Here is a 15,667-nt window from a genome sequence, read left to right as displayed (position 1 = left end):
AGAAATTGATGCAGACAGGGTTAAGTGACTTGTCCAGGGTCACACAGCTGGTAAGTGTCTGAGGCTGGATTTGAACTCAGGTCTTTCTGACCCCAAAACTAGTTCTCTATCCATGGCACCACCTAGCTGCCTTTTTAGCTAGTAGTGTCTTTCCCCTCTACAATTCATTCCCTTCTATTTTACATGTTCTCATATGTGTACATGCTATCTTTCTTAACAGAACACAAGCTCCTTTTGGTAGTCATTGCTTCATTTTTGTTTTTGTATGCCCAGATCTTAGCCCAGCCAATTCCTGGCATTTGGTAAGTGCTTAATAAACACTTAGGGATTCATTGTTTGATGTGAAAAGGATACAGGGCTTTTAGTGAGTTTAATATGAGTCAACAGTATGATTCAGAGGCAAAAAAATACACAGAGTTAGAATCAGGGTTAGAGTTTGGCTACTTGAATAGGTTCTTAGAAATTGAGGCAGCAAGGAGTTGGACAGTGGTGTCAAACTAGTAGCTGCCAGACTCCAGGGTGAGGTCCAAACTAGATTAAAACATGGTTGGAGAAGGTTTAACAAAATAAGTAAAAAATACTAAGATTCATTTGTGATTTTCTGTCAATATGCTACTTTGATGTGAGTTTGATGCCACAGATAGACTGGACTGAGGATGTGGTAGAGTCAGTTAGGCATGGGTTCAAGTCTTTCCTCTAACTTTCACTGACTCTATGAACAGGCAAGTCACTTTTCCTCTCAGTGCAACTCCTAAAACTATAGTAGATAAGTTGCTGATCTGTATCAATGGAAGGAGTATCCACACCAGGAGTGCCCTACACAAATGAAATCATAGGACCAGACTAAAAGAAGCTTGTGGAATACGAGAGGAGCTAATCTCATTATGCTCTGCATTAGTCAGATCAGGTCTGGAGTATTGTGTTCCACTCTGAGCTGTATATTTCAGAAGGATATTGACAAAATTGAGTATATCCAGGGGAGAACGATTAGGATAGGGAAAATGATGGGAAACTATGCCATATGAAGATGATTTGAAGGAATTGAGGATATTTAGCTTGGAGAAGAGAAAATTTGGGGGGGAGAATAATAATTCTCTTAACATATTTAATTTTTAAATGAAAAAGATGTTAGATTTGTTTTCCTTTGCCTCTTGGGACAGAACTAGGGCTGTGGGGTAGAAATTGTAAAGAGACAGATTATTTGCTCAATATAATGAAAAAATCTAATTAAAGGTATCCCAAAGTGAGGTGAGGCTCAAGGAGTGACAACTTCCCTTTTCAAATGGAGACTGGATGGCCACTTATCATGAAAAGACTTCCTTTTTCAGATTCAGATTGAACTAGATGATTTGTGAGGTCTCTTCCAAATGGAGACCCATGAAATAGGAAAAGGTGATTTAGCTGAGGTCATCCAGGTTATCTTGGTGAAGGTCTTTGAAACCATGATTGAAGATCAGGTCTGTGGTCCAACAGAAGCAGGCTAGTAGCAGGGTCAGAGGGTTTTCACAGCAGCATTTCGTACCAAATACGTAGGATTGGTGCTGGAGACAAAGTCTGGTGAAGACAGTCAATCAGAGCCTGGAGAACTAAGGAATCAAGAGAAGGGCATAGGGAAAGGTGCTAGTGTGAACTATGCCACCAGCCGACATGGAGGAGTGGAAGGAGATCTGGATTTGGGGTGAGACCATGATTAGCTGCTCTTCTAAAACAGAGCAACTAAGAACTTCTTGACATGCCGTAATGATAATTTGATCCTTCAAAAAGTGGAGGAACCAACATGAGGAAATTCAGTTATGGATCTGATTCTCACTAACAAGGAGGAGCTGTTGATGGGATGGAAGTGACAGGAAAATTGTGGGAAGCAAAAAGGAAACTCCTTTCTAGAGTTTGATGGAAAGGAAAGCTAGTTTGACATGCATCCTCAATTTGGGGACTGCAGATGTCCAAAAGTTCAGAGGAAGGATGGGTAGCTGCCCATGGACTAAAATTAGATAGAGGGGCAAGGGGCTTGAGAAACTGTCAAGAATAAAATTCTGAATTATGTCAGAAATTATTCCAACATGTAAATTATTCCAAAAGAAGAGGAATACAAAAACTGTCTGAAGGATTGATATGAATGTGCACAGAGAAATTATTAATCAATTTAGACTTAAAAAAAGATATATACGGACCATGGAACCAAGAGAAGTTTACAGTAAATGAATATAAAAATGTAAAATGTTCCTATAAGCCTCTAAGAATGGTATCAGGAATGCTGAAACTCATAGGAAGTTTAAGGGGGGGAGGGGTTTACTATGTTGGGAGAAAGAGAATCAAAGAAAGAATAGGATGGTGGCTTGGGGTCAAAGGGACAATAAAAATTGATGACAGAGAGGGAATTGACAAGAGAGAGAAAGCAGAGCTGCCTGTTTCTTATTTTTCTTTGGATTTCTCTGTCAAGGAGAATGACATTTGGACCTCCCCCTTCTCTGATACTGCCACCCCCCTGATCCAGGCTCTCATCGCTTCATACCTGGACCATTGCAAAAACTTGCTGGTGGATCTGCCTGCCTCAGCTCTCTCCCTCCTCCAATTCATTCTCCACCCAGCTGTCAAACAGATTTTAAAACCTCAAGCTGATCATGTGGCCAACCCCGTCCCCCATTCAGCAAACTCCAGTGACACCCTTTTGCCCCAGGATCAAATATAAAATCCACTGTTTAACTTGAAAGTCCTTTATAACAGGTTCCTTCCTTCCTACCTTTCCAGTCTTCTTACACTTTACTCCTCCTCCAAATATTATACATTCCAGTGACACTGACTTCCTGGCCTTTTTTTTTTACACACAACATTGCATCTCCCAACTTTGAGCATTTTTGCTGTGTCCCATGCCTAGAATGCTTTCACTACTCATCTCTACCTCCAGGCTTTCTTGTTTTTTTCAAGTCTCAGCAAAAATCCTACCTTCTTCCCTATCCTCCATAATCTTAGCACCTTCCTTCTGACACTTCCCAGTTTTTTAATATATAATATCTGTTATATTTATTATAGAATGTATAATATATTAACTTATGTGTAATTTATAATACATATATGATGTATTTTATATATACATATGTGTGTATTGTCTCCCCTTTTAAACTGTGAGCTCCTTGAGGTCAGGGATTGTTTTTTGCCTTTCTTTGTATCCTCTACACTTAGCACAATGCCTGGCATATAAACAGGTACTTGATAAGTGCTAGTCGATTGAATGGAATAGAAAGGATGAGCAAACAAACAAAAAATATATCCATAGGTGTTGGGTATACAAGATAATAAGGAAATGGTAACAGGAGACCTAGCTGTTTTCAATAAATTCAAGGCATCAGACTCAAAAGAATTACATCCAAGACACTGAATGAGTTGGCAGGTATGATTGCTTAAGAACTGTCAATGAAATTTAAAAGACTGTGGGGAGCAGGTGAATATCAGGACCAGAGCAGAGTAGATATTATCCTGATTTCCACAAATAGGAAGTGAATGGAGTCTGTAAACTATAGGTCAATGAGCTCACCTTCAGTTCCTGGGAAAATTTGTTAAAAAGGTGGGCCATGAACATCTAGAAAAGGAAGCAGCAATCACAAGGAGACCATGTGCTTTCATCAAGAACAGGTCGTACCAGACTAAACTTGTTTTCCTTTTTCACAGAATTACTGAATTAGTAGATAAGAGGAATGCTATAGATATGATTTACCTAGATGAATACAAAGCATTTGCTAAAGCCTCATGTGCTGTTCTTGTGGAAAAGATAGCTGTGGGCTAGGTACAGTTAGAAGATCTCATGTTCATCCTCCGTTGCTGAAGAAGACCATGCCATCAGAGAAATGATGACATGACTTGCACTTGACTTTGTTTTGAGCAAGGGAGGGCTGTGCAGTTCACCAACCTTACTTCTCCTCCAGAGCCATCTGAATCCAGTGACGAGATATTCCTCAGGATGACTGGAGATGGCTCAGGATGCACTGGGAGACCTTGGGCCCTGGGAGTTGGTTAAATGGCCAGACTCAAAGAGTAGTTAATGGTTCAGTGTCAGCTTGGAAAGACTTCTCCAGGAGAGTGGCCCAGGGCCCCACGCTTAGCTCTGTACTACTTACTATTTTTATCAGTGACATCAGCACCACTATCATAAAGCCCTAGATGATAGACTCATCAAATATGTAAATGACACAAATCTGGGAGAGGCTAAAAAAAAAAAAAAAGACCTTAACAAACTAGAACACGGGGCTGAATGAAACTAATAAAATGGGATGGACTTATTTGGAGGCATTCGGGGTTAAGTACCTTGCTAGGTCACACAGTTATAAGTGTCTGAGGCCTCATTTGAATTCAGATCTTCCTGGCTCCAAAGCTCTATTCATTGTGGCACCTAGCTGCCCATAAAATGGAATTTAATAGGGATAAATGTAAAGTCTTACACCTGGGACCAAAACATCCACTTCATAAGTACAAGGTGTGGTGAGACATTGTTGGATAGCAGTTTGCCTGAAAAAGATCTCATGGGGGTTAGTGGAATACAAGCTTGATATGAGTCAGCATGTGATATGGCAGCCCATAGAAGCTTTTTCATGAAGAGACACACATCTTCCAGGAACAAGGAGATGATAGCTCTGCTGTACTCTGTTTGCTCTGATCAGACCACACATAGCCTGTGTTCAGTTCTGGGCACTACATCTTAGAAAGGACGTTGGCAAGTTGGAGTATGTCCAGTGGAAGAATATTGAAGGGTCTTGGATGTGTGCCATTTAAGAATCAGTTGAAGGAACTAAGGGTATTTAGCAAGAATAAAAATACTCAGAGGAAACATGATAGCTGTGTTCAATGACAGTATTTGAAGGGCTATCCTGTGGAACAGGCATTAGGCTTGTTCTGTTTGGCCCCACAGGGTAGAACCAGGAACAATGAGTGGAAGACACCAGGAGGCAAATTTAGGCTTGAGGTCAGGAAAAGCTTCCTAAAGATTGTAGCTACCTCTAGTACAATAGGCTGCCTGGGGAGATAGCATGTCTCCTTCCTCAGTAGAGATTTTTAAGCAGAGCCCTGATGGACATTTGTTGGGTGTGTCCTTGTGAGGATTTCCTTTCAACTATAGATTGGGCCAGATGGCCACTGAGAGCCTTCCAACTTTAAAATTGTGTGTGGTTGGTCCTGGTTCCACCATGAACTTAGTCATGTGACCTTGATCAAGTCACTTATGACCTCTCAGAACTTAGTAGTTTTCTTAACTACAATCATCTTCCTCCTGGGATTACTGTGGGAATAAAATGGAGAAAATCAATGGGAAAGTTCCCTTCAAACTTTTTCCCCTATCCTGCCTCACCATTGATTGTTGACTAAATGAGTCAACAGAACATTTACTGAACAAGGTTATGGAGGAGGCAAAAGCATATGGCACTGTCCTTATCCTTGAGGAGCTTAGGATCTGTTTGGGGAGATGAGATCTAAGCACGCGAAAATTCAAATAATGGCACTAGTTTGTAACACAAAGTAATATCCCTAAGATTTTTGGATTTTGGTTTTAGGATTGCTTGGGGAGTGAGAATTACAGACGATGGAAACCTGAGTTCCAGTCCTGGTTTGGACACAAAGTACCTGTGTCCTGTCAGGAAAATCACTTCATTCCTCTGGCCCTGTTTTCTCCTCTTCAAAATGAGATCATGGGCTATTAGACTGGAAGGGACTTTCAAATTCATGTAGTTTGACTCCCTCATTTTTTCAGAGGAGAAAACTGAGGCTCAGAAAAGTTCAGGGGCTCTACCTCCTAGCCTCCCTAACTTCCTCTAACATTCATCTAAAATCCCACCTCCCACAGACCTTTCCCAGTACCCCAATTACTAATGCCTTCCCTCTGAGATGACTTTTCTTCTACCTCATTTTTATCATTTGTGTCCAGTTATTTACATGCTATCTCCCCCATTAGAGTATGAGTTCCTAAAGGACAGACCATTTTTTTCCTTCTATTATCCCAGCGCTTAGCACATAGGAGGTGCTTAATAAATGTTTATTGTATGACTGATACAATTTCACAGGGAAAATAACTGGAAGATCCAAATTCAACACCTCAGAGTCATCCTTGAGTCTTCCATTTCCTTTACCCCAACCCATCATATTCAACTATTTGCCAAGTCTAATTGATGCTACATCCTCAGTGTTTCACACGCCAACCCCCCTTTTCTCCATTCACTCCACCATCACCCTATTTCAAGCCCCCATCATGTCTCACCAGCGCTATTTCAGTAACCTACTCAGATTCTTGACTATTAGATTCTCATCTTTCCAACTGATGCTCTACTTGGCTGTGAAAATATGCTTTAGGAAGTTTCTATCTGACTGTGTCAATCCCTGGCCAAAGAACCTTCTTCATCAGCATCCTATTGCTTCTAAGAAAATACAAGTTATTCAGTTGGCATTTAAAGCCCTTTGTGATTTGACTCCAGCTCACCTTTATAGACTGATTTCATACTCCTTCCTTAATGTTCTGTATATTCCAGGCAAAGCTTGCCAAACTCAGACTGTTTGCCTTCTTTCATGCCTTTGTATGCTGCTCCCCATTCCCACCCCCAAGCCTGGGAATGTACCCACACATCACCTCTACGCTGAGCTGGGTGATCACTAAGGCCCTTTCTGGGGAAAGACCAAATTCCATGGTCTTAATATTCATCCTTCACAATCGCTCAGTAGCATTCTTTTTACCCTCTTTTTCCTGGACAGTCTGTCTTGATGTGGTACCTGCAACACTGCTGTTTCGTAGTTATTGTCCTGCCTGCTTGACTCATCGTTCTTGTTCTCCTTTGGTTCTTCCATTCCTCTCACATCGTTGAGTATGTATGTCTCCTAAGACTTTCTCCTATACCCTCTTCCTAGATAATCTCATCCACTCCCAGGGCTTAAAATATCACCTTCATACATGTACCAGGGGTTGGCAGACTACAGCCCAAGAGCCAAATCAGCCTCCCACCTGACCCCGTTTTAGTACAGCTTCACAGGATCAGAATGGTTTCTTATATTTTGAAGTACATAAAGCTTTTTAAAATGTGAAAGCCATTCAAAGAGTGTTTGGCAGACTAGCTTTGATCTTCAGGTCTTAGATGAAATATTATAATTTAATAGACAATTTATATATAATATATATGTATTAATGCAGAGATACATCTACATATACACACATACACACACACACAATATAAAATAGATGAAATCTGTATATCCAGCCCAGTGCTCTTTCCTGAGCTGAGGACAGCATCTCCACCAGCCTGATGGCTATTTCCACCTGATTCCCCACTAGCACCCTCAAACTTGACATATTTAAAAATGAGTTAATACTATCCCCTTTAATTCTTTCCTATTCTTGCGACTTTCTGTTTCCGCATGATCTTCCCAGTTACCAAAAACTATAATCACAGAATCATCTTGAATTCTTCCCTTTCCTCACCTTTTTTGTTGTTGAATCATTTCAGTCACATCTGACCCTTTCATGAGCCCAGTTGGAGTTTTCTTGGCAAGGATACTACAGTGATTTGTCATTTTCTTCTCCAGCTCATTTTACAGATGAGAAACTGAGGCAAACAGGGTTAAGTGACTTACCTGGGGTCACACAGCTAATAAGTCCCTGAGACCAGATTTTTTTTCTTTTGGCTCTTTTCCTTTTATTACATAAATGAGTTATGCTAGTCCAAGTTAAACAGCGGACCCCAAATGGTTACGTTATACAAGCTGTGAGGTTTTTAAACTTGTGACAAGGGACAGAAGGGAATTTTTCTACTCGTTGCAAGGAAATCCTCACTTAAGCTTCAGTGAGCCACAAGCACTTAAAGCTCAGGAGCCTTCAGCGGGTCGTCCTTCGCCAGTCCGGTCTCCATGAGGACTTGGCATATGTCTTGCGCTGGTCCCCTTGGAGCTGAATTACTTCTCCATTTGCTGGATGCCCAATTACCGTACCACTGCAGGCAAATTTCTTCTTGAATGCCTTCACTAGTTTCTTTTTATCGTAATCATCAGCGACCCCTTGGACAGGGGTCTTCCTGCCATTTCTCTGTTGAATTCTTATATGGATGTAATCCTCAGTCCCAGCAGGAAGCAGGTCATCACCCTTACTTGCATCAATAAAGGGGTCGAAAGAGTCGAGGTTCTAGATAGCGAACATACGACACGATTCCCCTTTCTCCGTGGAAATGGCCTTCAGAAGGCGATGGAGGGAGAAGGGTGGGGGGTAGTGGAGGAGGTAGTGGGGGAAGCGGCGGGGAAGCGAGGGGGAGGCTGCCTAGTTGGTGGCAGCTCAGTGACTGGGCTCTGAGACCAGATTTGAACTGATGGATAAGAGTCTTCCTAATTCCAAGTCCACTGTGCTGCTTAGCTGCCCTTTCCCTCACCTCCCCGGTCCAATTACTTGTCATGTCTTATCCATTCTGCTTCTATGATATCTCTCAAATCTGCTCCCTACTTTCCATTCTTCCCAGCTCAGGTCTTCATTATCTGTATGAACTATTGAAATAGCACCTTAACTCATCTCCCTTCTTCCAGTCTATCCATTCTCCAATCCATCTTCCATATGCAGAGTTATTAAAATATTTTTCCTGAACTGTGACAATGTCACTCACTGAAAGACCCTCAATAGCTGCCTATTATCTTTAGGATAAAATACAAATTCTTCTTCCTGGCATTTGAAACCCAGTAAAACTTAGATTCGTATACCCCTCTAGCTGTTTTTTCACTTATACATTCCAGCCAAACTAGGCTACCAGCTTCCTCCCAGTCTTGTCCTATATTGTCTTGTGTCCAGCTTTAGCACAGGCTGCGCCGCCCCCCCCCCCCCCCCCCCCAGCACCTGCATATCTGGAATTCACTTCCTCCTCATCTCTACCTGTTGAACTCTTTGTTTTTCAAGACCCAGCTCAGGTGCTTCCTCCTCCATAAAGCTTTCCTTGGTTTTTGATCCCACCCAGCCCCTGCCTGCCAAGCTGAAAGTGTTCTTCCCTTCCTCGAACTTTCTAGGATTTATCTTTTGCTCCTGTGACATATTGCTAACAACTCACAATAACAAAGAGAAACAAAAAACAGTCTAACAAAACGAATTAAGACATCAACCAAGTGCAACACTGTATGAAATGTACCACACCCATAGTCCCCCACCTCTGTAAAGAAGGGAAGGAGGTGACTTCATTTCTCTTCTTTAGAAGCCAAGCATGGTCATTATAATTTCATAGTGATCAATCAGCATTTATTAAGTACTAATTATATGCTAGGCACTACAAGGAAAAGTAAAAATAATCTCTGACCTCAAGAAGCAGCAACATATACGTAAAAGGATACACACAAGGTAAGTATAGAGTAAATGGGAGGTAGTTTGATAGGGGATGGCACATCCTTAATGGTGGCACATCCTTAATGGAGGACAGGGATTCTATCTTGAGGCAAAGATGAGGAGAAAGAGAATTCCAGCATTCAATTTCACTTGTTTGGTTGTTGTTGTTTCTGCTTACATTGTTGTCATATATTGTTTTCCTGCATCAGCTTGCTTTACTTTGTATCAGTTCATGCAAGTCTTCTATATGCTTCTCTGTATCATATTCATTATTTCTTAAAAAGGCAGCTAGGTGTTATAATCAGGAAGACCTGAGTTCTGCTCCTACCCCAGACACTCACTAGCTGTGTGACCTTGGGAAGGTCATTTAACCTCTCTTTGCCTCAGTCTCCTCATCTGTAAGATGCAGATAATTGTAGAACCTACCTCCCAGAGTTCTTGTGAGAATCAAACAAGATAACATAAGCACCACATAAATGCTTTGTGTTGCTGTTGCTGTTGCTTGATTGCATTTCAGTCAAGTCTGACTCTCTGTGACCCCATTTGGGGTTTTCTTGGCAAAGATACTGAAGTAGTTTGTCATTTCCTTCTTCAGCTCATTTTACAGATGAGGAAACCGAGGCAAAAAGGATTAAGTGACTTGCCCAGGGTCACACCGCTACTCTGTGTCTGAAACCAGATTGTATCTCAGGTCTTCCTGACTCCAGGCCAGTGTTCTATCCACTGTGCCACCTCGCTGCAATATAAATACCAGCTTTCATTATTATCATTATTATTGTTCCAGACCAGCAATAAAACCAATACAGCCATGTACCCCATTTTGTTTAGCCATTACCAGATCAATGGATATCAACTTTGCTTCTAGTTCTTTACTCCTACACAAAAGTGTTGCTGTAAAATATTTTGGTGAACATTGGACGTTGCTTTTTCAGTTCTACAAAGCACTTACCTAACAACTTTGTGGTGTAGGTAATATAAATATCATTATCTGCACTTTACAGAAGCACACATTAAGAATCACTTTGTGAGTCTCATTCACTTACGTGACTTGCCCACAATCATAAAGCCAGAGGCTTTATGTCATAGGCCATACTCTGTCCTGGGTCTTCAGACTTCAGACCCTGCCCTACTTTCATTTTTGCCCCAATACCTTATTGTTTTTATTTGTGTTCATGCTCTATTCCCTGTTTTGGATTGGAAGTTCCCTGAGGGCAGGAAATATGCCATTTTCTCATCAATCATATGCCCCATGTCAGGTACACTGCCTTGTAAAAGTAAGGGCTTGACAAATGCTTAGTGAATTTCATCAAATTGGCTTTCAAATGCTTTTGAACTCCAAAAAGGGAGGGCAATGCTGTGGTCTGGGGTTACCAATAGATCACCTCCACTACTGGGAGGTAGGTTGGAAGGCTAGGCCTTAGAGGAAGGTTAACAACAAGGTGCAAGGGAAGGAGGCGTTGGAGTTAGAAGATATGGTTTGTGAGCAAAGGCAGGGAGGCAAGAAATCACAAGGAACGTCTGAGAGGTGGTGAGTAAGTGGGCTTGACTGGATAAAAGGGGTCAGGTAGGAGAGCTGATGGGAGATAAAATGGACCAGATTGAGGAGGACCACAAATGCTAAATCAATACATTTGGAGTTCATTTTGTAATCGTGGTAGAGGGCCATCAGTGTTTTTTGAGCAAGGGGAGTAACATCACGAAAGTGGAATTTTCCACTGGTTAATCTCATTTATGACTGATGCTGTCTTGGTGAACCTGGACAGGTTTTTTTACCTCTCAGTGCCCCCTGGCAGCTCTCTTAAGACTAGAGTTTGCAGAACGGGCGCAGATCTGCACTGGGAAAGGGAATTTCCTCATCAGGGAATTCCCTATGCCAGTGAAATACCATCTAGATAAAGCACACACACACACACACACACACACACACACACACACACACACACACACACTGGTATAAAAGATGCGTTGGAGGAAGAGAGGCTGAAGGCAAGGAGGGCAGGGAGAGCAATCCGGAGTCTACTACAATGACGTAAATGTGAGGTGATCAGGGTCTGAGCTAGGGAATGGCAGAGGAAAGGAAGAAAAGACTGTAGGGACATTTCTGAGACAATTAGAGATAGATAGCCCAAAGAGACCTTAGAGGCCATCCAGCCCAACTTGATCATTTACAGCTGAAGAAACTGAGGCCCATGGAGGTGAAATGCCTTGTCCAAAGTCATGCAGTTCAGTTCCTAAGTGGCAGAGGTGGGATTTAAAGTGAGGACCTGAGACTCCCAGATCAGTGACTAAGAACCAACAAGCCTTGGTAGCTGATTGTATATCGAAGGTGAAAGAAGATAGGAAAGGCAAAGGTAATTCTGGTGTCTCAGACAATTGCGAGAATGCTGGTACCATTAACAAAAAAAAGGGAAGTCAGGAGGAGTCTGTTTTGGAGGCTAGATAATGAAATCTCAGGCATCGCTGACCCCATTCATTGTTCCCTGATCTCTTGACTTTATGCCTACGTCCCAGAGAAAGGGCCTGAACCCTGAAGCCCTTCCAATCAGTGAGGCCTAGAAGGAGGCTGGTTATAAATAACCCCTCCGAATCAAAGAGTTCTCTTCCTGTGCAGGAAACACCACAAACCAATGAGGCAGGAAAAAGGTGTTTCCGTAAAGGAAGCCAGCAGGCAGGAGCAGATCTGGAAGCCAGATGGGATCCCGGGTGTACGGAGGGAGGAGGACCACAGCTTGGAGGGCTCTGAGGAGCACTTCTGTGCCAACTTCTGGGGGCTCCATATGGCTCTGTCTGGGAGGGGGAGTTAGTTTAAGATTGACTTAGGAGGGCAGCAGCTTGTAGAGGGGTCCCCAGTGGGGATCTGAGACAAAGATAGGACGAAAGTATTAAAAATTTGGGGCAGGAGGTAAATGGAAACACCAAATCATTTTCCTTCTCCCCGGCTCTTTGTCTCAATTCCTGTACCAGAATGGGGTCCATAGAGCAACCTCATCCTCTCTGTCCTCTCCCCTCTTCCCCTGGTTGACAACAAAGTGGATCAGTTCTCCTTTATCTTTCATTCAATGCAACACACATGTATAGAGTGCCTGCAGAAATTTGTTAAAGACACAAGCTCTAGAATTATAAATAAATAATAAAAGAAACCATCACAAAATTTTATTAGAAATAAATAAGTAATGATTAAAGACAAAAGGACCAGTGGATGGCAGAGAATGAAACAGATAGTGCCATAGAAGCAATGAGCATGAGCTTGGACAGACTTGGGGAGATAGTACAGGATAGAAGAGCCGAGCTTGCTGTGGTCTATAGGACCACGGAGAGTTGGACATGACTGAACAACAAAAATGAAACAAAATTATCTGATTTTTACTGCTACTTTTTATTTTATTGATACCACACTCATCTCCCAATATTTTATGTGTATATATACATATATATTATATACACACACATACATACATACATATTATACTTGGACACACATATTGAGACCAGGTCTCTGCCTGCCATGTTATGCTGCTTGTCTTGTCTCACTGGGATGAAGGAGACCCCTTTCCCAGGAAAAACTGAGGGTAGGAAATAGTCTGCTACCTCCAGTACAGTCAGTCATAGCCTCTGAGTTTCCATCATTCTCTACAAGTTTCCATTCACCCTGTAGCATGATCAAATATGTTTCTCTCCACAGTTTGCAGATGGATAAAGTTGATAAAAATCCATAGCTACTTGAACTGAGTCAAGCAGGAGTTGAGACCTCATGTAATTCTGGTGAGGCTTCATCCCCCTTACTTGTGGTATTGTTAAAGGAAATCAGTGGTGATCCAGGATATAAACAGGAGCATTCTGGGAGAGATGATAGTTGATAGGAAGGCTGGCTGGGTAGAACTCCTTAGCCCTCAGTGGAGGATAAGAGTATTGGAACAAAACCACAGAGAGGAAAACACAGAAATTGTATAATTGGAAGAGCCACTTATGAGATAATTTGGGAAGAGAGAACAGAAAATTTAGATCTTGCCCTCAGAGAACTCCCAGTTTAATTGGAGACATGCACATAGAGGAAATAATTTTTAAAACAAACAATTAAGCTGCCCAATGATACTGTGGGGAGTGGGAAGTGTTTCAATCCTTCCAACTTTAAGTATATGATCCTATAAAATATACATAGTTCTTGTCCTCAGCACTCTTGTAGTCCTAGTTAGGAAGACAGGGCATAATCCTACGAACAGACATCTAGGCACGTCTATATCTGCTCCAGGCTGCTCTCTTTACTCTCCTGGACTTTCTCTATGATCCCCCCGATACCTCTTTACCTTGGAAGTCCTTTCTAACCCTCGATTTCCCATGTTTGAAGTGCTCCACACTCCTGCAGTCTCTCCTTCTGATTGGTTGGTTCCTCCCAGAAACTCCCTCTTAAGAAGGAGGCACAACCGTGTCTTTATTCCTCTCCAGGCTTTACTTCTGGCTTCCCAGACCTTCTCTACAATGCACACTTTGCCAGGTACCTTCATCTCTTTCTCCACCCCCTTTTCAATTCTCTCATATGTATTGTCTTCCCTCCCCCCTTGAAAGGAAGGAAGGAAGGAAGGAAGGAAGGAAGGAAGGAAGGAAGGAAGAGAAGGGAGGGAAGGAGAAAGGTAATTATTAAGCAACTACTATGTGCCAGTCATGGTGCTAAATGCTTTACAAATGTCTCATTTGATCTTCGAAACTGCTCTGGGAGGGGAGTCTTCTAGTTTTTCCCATTTTACAGTTGAGGAAACTGAGGCAAACAGCTGTTAAGTGACTGGCCCAGGGTCACACAGCTAGTAAGTATCTGAGGTAGGATTTGAACTCAGGTCTTCCTGACTGTGGGCTCAACACTCTATCCACTGAGGGCAAGCACTGTCTTTCTTTTTGATTGTGTTTATATTTCCAGGGCTCAGCACAATTCCTTACGCATAATAGGTGCTTAATAAATGTCTGTTGACTTGGCTTGACTTATCTATAAGGTGGGATTGGCTAAGTACCAATGTACTATGATGTAGACATAGGGGAGAGATAAACATCACTATATTACAAATTAAATATTGATGCTGTCACTGTGACCTGAGAGGTTGCAAACCAGTGGTCCCTGTCTGGGTGGTCCCTCTTCTGACGTGCCATGTTGAGCCCAGACACAAAGACCTACAAACAAGGACTCAGTTACCAACAGACAAAACCTTTTATATAAAGGCTAAACTGAGGGGAGTGAGAGAACAAGGGCCGTATCTGAGTACCCCCTTTTCTTCAGGGTATGAGGCCATCCCCAAACCAGAGCTTAATAAAGGATTTCAAAGCATCCAAGCTAGTAAAGAAGAAGCAATGTTCTACCATGGGGGGGGGGGGGGGGGGTAGGGGGGAGGACATTGATTCTGGGGTCAGAAGACCAGGGGTCTAAATCCTGCTTAACACCTGTGTGATATCAGGCTTCACCAATCCAGGCCCAATTGTCCTCATCTGTAAAATGGAGGCAAGATGTTTCCAAAGACCTATTGCAGCTGTTAGCCATGGGGGGGATCTTAAAGTAGCAGAACTGAGAGCTTTCCTTGCCTGAATTTCTCCTACATGTGCCTCCATACACCAGCAGAGGGAGACATTGTCTCATAGAATCCAGCCCTGGTCCCCAGGCTCTTCTAGTCCCAAATCAGCAAGAGCTTCAGAACACCTCTTGATCTGAAAGAATCTCAGCTGCACCTGTTGTCTGTTATCAGCAGAAGGAAGCCCAACCCAGTTCATAGAATGGGAGGGTTTGAAAATGATCTGTGGAGCTGTGGATCTAAGCAATGTGTATAAGGGACAGAGAAGTGAGATCAAGCCAGAACCCTGGGCTCTCCCCTACAACCCTTACTCTGGGTCTTGAAAAAGTCGTGTATTCTCTTGACCTCCATTTCTTCTCTATGACTTTTCACTAGAAATCCTCAGTCTATAGCCATGGCAGAGACCTGGGGTCATTGCTATTCACTACTCATTGAATATTGTGAGGCCAGATCTCAGACCAGCTGGGGTGTGGCTTCCAAGGAAAAGAAGTGTGTGCCATCTTGTAGTTTCCTATTTTAATTAATTTGCCTACTAACTAGTTTCCAAGCTAGGTTGTTTCTATCCTGCTGAAGGATTGAACAACACCCTGTAAATTTCCATACCCTAAGATAAAGCCCCAGACGAGCCACAATACTTATGGTTACACCAATCTAGTTTCTTTCTTTTAATTTCATACCTACATCATGGATACAGTAGCCAGGGACTCTGTTTTCCTCTCTATAGTCCAAAATCACCTTGTCTTCACCTCTCATAAATAACATGTTCAGTTATAGAAAGATATGGGCTGCCCCCAAGTCTTTG

At 42.4% G+C, this 15,667-nt stretch overlaps 1 protein-coding gene and 1 pseudogene across 5 annotated transcripts in view; one reads left to right on the top strand and one right to left on the bottom strand.

Annotated features, from left to right (window-relative positions):
- Positions 1–15,667, top strand: part of NAV1 (neuron navigator 1) — a 343,043-nt gene that overhangs the window by 16,396 nt on the left and 310,980 nt on the right. The window lies entirely within an intron of this gene.
- LOC140523151 (eukaryotic translation initiation factor 1 pseudogene) lies at positions 7,824–8,158 on the bottom strand (annotated as a pseudogene).

Source organism: Notamacropus eugenii, chromosome 2 (genome assembly GCF_028372415.1).
Source record: "Notamacropus eugenii isolate mMacEug1 chromosome 2, mMacEug1.pri_v2, whole genome shotgun sequence".
Taxonomy (NCBI): Eukaryota; Metazoa; Chordata; class Mammalia; order Diprotodontia; family Macropodidae; genus Notamacropus; species Notamacropus eugenii.
This window is presented reverse-complemented; position numbering and strand designations above follow the sequence as displayed.